The 6,031-nt window shown below is 41.1% G+C and overlaps 1 protein-coding gene and 1 long non-coding RNA gene across 3 annotated transcripts in view; both read right to left on the reverse strand.

The window, feature by feature from the left end:
• LOC110454273 (monocarboxylate transporter 9-like) overlaps positions 1-6,031 on the reverse strand; it is a 48,669-nt gene that overhangs the window by 36,030 nt on the left and 6,608 nt on the right. The gene's annotated exons all lie outside the window — the stretch shown is intronic.
• LOC110454274 overlaps positions 5,817-6,031 on the reverse strand; it is a 6,399-nt gene continuing 6,184 nt past the window's right edge. Inside the window, exon 3 of the long non-coding RNA XR_002463360.1 lies at positions 5,817-6,021. This is a non-coding gene — a long non-coding RNA (uncharacterized LOC110454274). The remainder of the gene's footprint in view (positions 6,022-6,031) is intronic.

Genomic DNA, 6,031 nt, shown 5'->3' on the forward strand with positions numbered 1-6,031 from the left:
TTAAAGTCAATAAACCTGCTGGGCCTGACAATGTTTCACCTAAAATAATTAAAAATCTTCTGCCTTCTATAGTAACACCTCTAAAAATACTCTTTCAGAAAACTATCACGTCTGGTAAGATTCCACAGTCTTGAAAATCCTCCAATGTTAATGTTTTATATAGAGGTAAGGGTGCTGTGGATGATCCTAGTAACTATAGACCTATTGCTATCACTTCCTGTGTAAGTAACGTTTTAGAAAAGATAGTATTTAAACATGTGTTTAATTTTATAACTAAACACCATATCATTAGTGAGAACCAGTCTGGGTTTCAACGCAGGGATTCTACAGTCAATCAGATAACTTCTATATACGATTCAATTATTCAAAAATTAGACAAAGGTAAAGATATATGATTAGTTTTCTGTGATATTAGCAAAGCATTCGATAGGGTATGACATAAAGGACTTCTTTATAAACTTAAAACATATGGTATCTCTGGTAATCTTTTTAAATGGGTTGAAAGTTACTTATCTGACAATAAACAACGTGTTATTTTTTAAGGTTATGCTTCTAATTTTAAATCAATTTCTGCTGGGGTACCACAAGGTTCTGTTCTTAGTCCCTTTTTATTTCTTATATTCATTAATGATATTACTGAAATCAATGTTATTTACTAATTTAAATCTTTTTGCTGATGATACTTCTCTTTGTGTAATTGTTGACACAGATGTAACTTCTCCAGCAGAAGAACTTAAGGATGATCTTGAATCCATCAATAATTGGGCAAAACTCTGGAAAATCAATTTTAATCATAAAAAACTATTGCATTAACTGTAACTAAGAAAAATAGACAGCATCCATTACTTACATTTGATAATCAGATAATTCACGAAAATAATTCTCATAAACATCTTGGCGTAGTATTTAATAATAATGGTTCTTGGGGTGATCATGTTAAATATATTTATGATACATCATGTAAAAGATTAAATATTCTACGTATGCTAAAACATAAAATTGATAGGAAATCTTTAGAATTACTATCTCTCTGCTTCATTCGTCCTACTTTAGAATATGCCTCTTCTGTCTGGGGTAATTGTAATATTGGGGTAGAAAAACTACTGGAATCCGTTCAAATTGAAGCAATGAAAATTGTAACTGGCCTTAGAAGTGGTACATCTCATCAGAAATTATACTATGAAACAGGTTTTGAAAAATTAAAAGATCAGCGGAATAAGCATAAACTTGTCTTAATGTTCGAAATCATCAATTACTTAACACCTGATTATTTATTTGACATCATCATTCTTCTCTGACTATTAATTCATTTAAAAAGAAAATTAACAAAATTTAAACACCTCCCAGGAACATTTCTGATGACTTCATCACCTGTAATCCAAGAAAACTAAATATATTATTGTGTCAATTACGTAATAATGCTAGCAAATTAAATTTTGATAAATGCAATGATCACTTGATAGTTGATCCATCTTGCTCTTGTGGCGCATCTTGTGAAAATGCTGAACATTATTTCTTCTTCTGTCCACTTTATACTAACTAAATGACATCACTAATCATTTTGGATATTCATCTGTTGATCTACTTACATCTAGTAATGCTTATCTTTCTACTGATGATAATTTATTTATTCTCTCAAAAGTTCAACAATACATTTCTGCTACTAACAGATTTAATTAGAATTAGGACTGTTTTCATTGCCTCTTATACTTATATTTATTTATATGTATATATATATATATTTATTATATAATTTTTAGAAGTTATTTAATTATTATGCTTTTGAGTAAGGGATTGTGTGTGTGTGAATGCATATTTATTATGTGTGTATGTGAGGGTGTGTGTGTATGTGTGTTATGGTGTGCGGTCTGAGTGTACAAACATCTATATGATTTGCTAAGAAAGTATATTATGAGTTTTCAAATGTCATCAAATAATGTTTCTTTTCTTTCTTATATTTGTAACTTGGTTGAATGTTCTAGCCTATATGTTTGTAAGTGTATATGAGTGTGTCTTGTTGATCTATGTACTAAATCTATGCTTCTTGTCAATCTATACCGGATAGGAGAAGACTTATATAGGCTAAGCCTGTTGTCGCATCCAATTGTGCATTTTTTTTTGTACAATAAAATGTATTGAAATATAAATGCAACAACAATGCTAGTTGAATTCGGATGTATTTACTTCTTATTTAACTAATAGCACTGACTGTAAGGGTGGTTAGCCGACTGAGGTAACCATCACAGGTCTTACATTATCCTCTCTATAGTTTCACTATTTGCTCTGCGTTACTAGTTTTCCTCTTTAATATTCAAGCTGTTCTGTATGGATATCAAAAAGTTTGATTTGAATATATCTATTCTAGAGTTGATTCATGGATTTATTACAGATTTTAGACAATCTTTTAATTTGTGATTTTCTATTGGTGTTATTGCGGGTATTGGTCGGCTTGTCAGCTGTCTTGTGAGGAGGAGGCAAGCTCTGTGGGGAGTGGGTCCAGCTCAGAATGGTGTAAAGACAATACATTATATTTGTTGAACATTACATTATTCAAACAGCCATAAATACACCAGAATATGTATCTAGTCTAGCTACAACAAACTACAACAGAACCCCAGCATATTATGCAACTTAGCAAAAACCTTGAAAATGATATTTAACGTGTAGGAACCCGTCATCATGCTGGCAAAGAACATAACGCAGGGATATATATATCAGAGGAGAAGAACATAACGCAGGGATATATATATCAGAGGAGAAGAACATAACGCAGGGATATATATATCAGAGGAGAAGAACATAACGCAGGGATATATATATCAGAGGAGAAGAACATAACGCAGGGATATATATATCAGAGGAGAAGAACACATTAATAGAGGATCACATAGCACCATCTCTACCTAGGAGTAGCCAGCAACCGGAAATCAACAAATATACAACAGCAGCTTATCTAGAAGAACTTTAAAACGCTGTCAGAATCTGGTAGAGGAAAGAGCATACCACAACCAAGTAAGACCTATATAAGATTACGTCACTACACAGCATGATGGTCGTATATACTTCACAACAACAAAAAGGGCAAAACAATTCTAGAAAATATGAAGCATGATGTTAATCCACAATTGTAACAAACAAGATGTGGAAGGAAACATCACACATGGGTCTTATTCTATGATACAAAATAATTAAGTAAACATCAATTGCCTAGACATCTTCGATGTGGCAGTCAGGATTGTGGTAGTAGACAGGGATGTGGCAGTCAGGATCGCGGTAGTAGACAGTGATGTGGCAGTCAGGATCGCGGTAGTAGACAGGGATGTGGCAGTGTTGATCGAAGTAGTAGACAGGGATGTGGCAGTCAGGATCGGAGTAGTAGACAGGGATGTGGCAGTCAGGATCGTGGTAGTAGACAGGGATTTGGCAGTCAGGATTGTGGTAGTAGACAGAGATGTGGCAGTCAGGATCGCGGCAGTGGACAGGGATGTGACAGTCAGGATCGTGGTAGTAGACAGGGATGTGGCAGTCAGGATCGCAGTAGTAGACAGGGATGTAGCAGTCAGGATCGTGGTAGTAGACAGGGATTTGGCAGTCAGGATCGTGGTAGTAGACAGAGATGTGGCAGTCAGGATCGTGGTAGTAGACAGAGATGTGGCAGTAAGGATCGTGGTAGTAGACAAGGAAGTGGCAATAAGGATCGTGGTAGTAGACAGGGATGTGGCAGTCAGGATCGTGGTAGTAGACAGAGATGTGGCAGTAAGGATCGTGGTAGTAGACAAGGAAGTGGCAATAAGGATCGTGGTAGTAGACAGTGATGTGACAGTCAGGATCGCGGTAGTAGACAGTGATGTGACAGTCAGGATCGTGGTAGTAGAAAGGGATGTGGCAATAAGGATCTTGGTAGTAGACAGAGATGTGACAGTCAGGATCGTGGTAGTAGACAGGGATGTGGCAGTCAGGATCGCGGTAGTAGACAGGGATGTGGCAGTCAGGATCGTGGTAGTAGACAGAGATGTGGCAGTCAGGATCGTGGTAGTAGACAGTGATGTGGCAGTCAGGATCGTGGTAGCAGACAAGGATGTGGCAATAAGGATCGTGGTAGTAGACAGAGATGTGGCAGTCAGGATTGTGGTAGTAGACAGGGATGTGGCAGTCAGGATCGCGGTAGTAGAAAGGGAAGTGGCAGTCAGGATCGTGGTAGTAGACAGGGATGTGGCAGTCAGGATCGCGGTAGTAGGTAGGGATGTGGCAGTCAGGATCGCGGTAGAAGACAGGGATGTGACAGTCAGGATCGTGGTAGTAGACAGGGATGTGACAGTCAGGATCGCGGTAGTAGACAGTGATGTGGCAGTCAGGATCGTGGTAGTAGACAGAGATGTGGCAATAAGGATCGTGGTAGTAGATAGAGATGTGGTAGTCAGGATTGCGGTAGTCGACAAGGATATGGCAGTCAGGATTGCGGTAGTCGACAGGGATATGGCAGTCAGGATCGCGGTAGTAGACAGTGATGTGGCAGTCAGGATCGTGGTAGAAGACAGGGATGTGGCAGTCAGGATCGCGGTAGAAGACAGGGATGTGACAGTCAGGATCGTGGTAGTAGACAGGGATGTGGCAGTCAGGATCGTGGTTGTAGACAGGGATGTGGCAGTCAGGATAGCAGTATAGTAGACAGGGATGTGGCAGTCTTGATCGAAGTAGTAGACAGGGATGTGGCAGTCAGGAAAGCAATATAGTAGACAGGGATGTGACAGTCAGGATCGCGGTAGTAGACAGTGATGTGGCAGTCAGGATAGCAGTATAGTAGACAGGGATGTGGCAGTCAGGATCGTGGTAGAAGACAGGGATGTGGCAGTCAGGATCGCGGTAGTAGACAGGGATGTGGCAGTCAGGATCGCGGTAGTAGACAGGGATGCGGCAGTCAGGATCGTGGTAGTAGACAGGGATGTGGCAGTCAGGATAGCAGTATAGTAGACAGGGATGTGACAGTCAGGATCGCGGTAGTAGACAATGATGTGGCAGTCAGGATCGTGGTAGTAGACAGAGATGTGGCAATAAGGATCGTGGTAGTAGACAGAGATGTGGCAGTCTTGATCGAAGTAGTAGACAGGGATGTGGCAGTCAGGATCGTGGTAGTAGACAGGGATGCGGCAGTCAGGATCGTGGTAGTAGACAGGGATGCGGCAGTCAGGATTGCGGTAGTAGACAGGGACGTGGCAGTCAGGATTGCGGTAGTCGACAGGGATATGGCAGTCAGGATTGCGGTAGTCGACAGGGTTATGGCAGTCAGGATCGCGGTAGTAGACAGGGATGTGGCAGTGTTGATCGAAGTAGTAGACAGGGATGTGGCAGTCAGGATCGTGGTAGTAGACAGTGATGTGGCAGTCAGGATCGCAGTGGTGTACCTCCTAAATATTGACCTTCTCTGTGTGGACGATGGTGAACCTCCTAAATATTGACCTTCTCTGTGTGGACGATGGTGAACCTCCTAAATATTGACCTTCTCTGTGTGGACGATGGTGAACCTCCTAAATATTGACCTACTCTTAGAGAGGGATGCAGCAGTCGGGGTCGTGGTAGTTGACAGGGAGACAGGGATGTGGCAGGGATGATCGCGGTAGTAGACAGGGGTGTGGCAGTCTTGATCGAAGTAGTAGACAGGGATGTGGCAGTCAGGATCGTGTAAGTAGAGAGGGATGCAGCAGTCAGGATCGTGGTAGTTGACAGGGATGTGGCAGTCAGGATCGCGGTAGTAGACAGGGATGTGGCAGTCAGGATCGCGGTAGTAGACAAGGGTGTGGCAGTCAGGATCGCAGTGGTGTACCTCCTAAATACCAACCTACTCTGTGTGGACGATGGTGAACCTCCTAAATATTGACCTTCTCTGTGTGGACGATGGTGTACCTCCTAAATACCGACCTACTCTGTGTGGACGATGGTGTACCTCCTAAATATTGACCTACTCTATGTGGACGATGGTGTACCTCCTAAATACCGACCTACTCTGTGTGGACGATGGTGTACCTCCTAAATA

The sequence above is a fragment of the Mizuhopecten yessoensis genome, unplaced genomic scaffold, assembly GCF_002113885.1.
Source record: "Mizuhopecten yessoensis strain PY_sf001 unplaced genomic scaffold, ASM211388v2 scaffold7743, whole genome shotgun sequence".
Taxonomy (NCBI): Eukaryota; Metazoa; Mollusca; class Bivalvia; order Pectinida; family Pectinidae; genus Mizuhopecten; species Mizuhopecten yessoensis.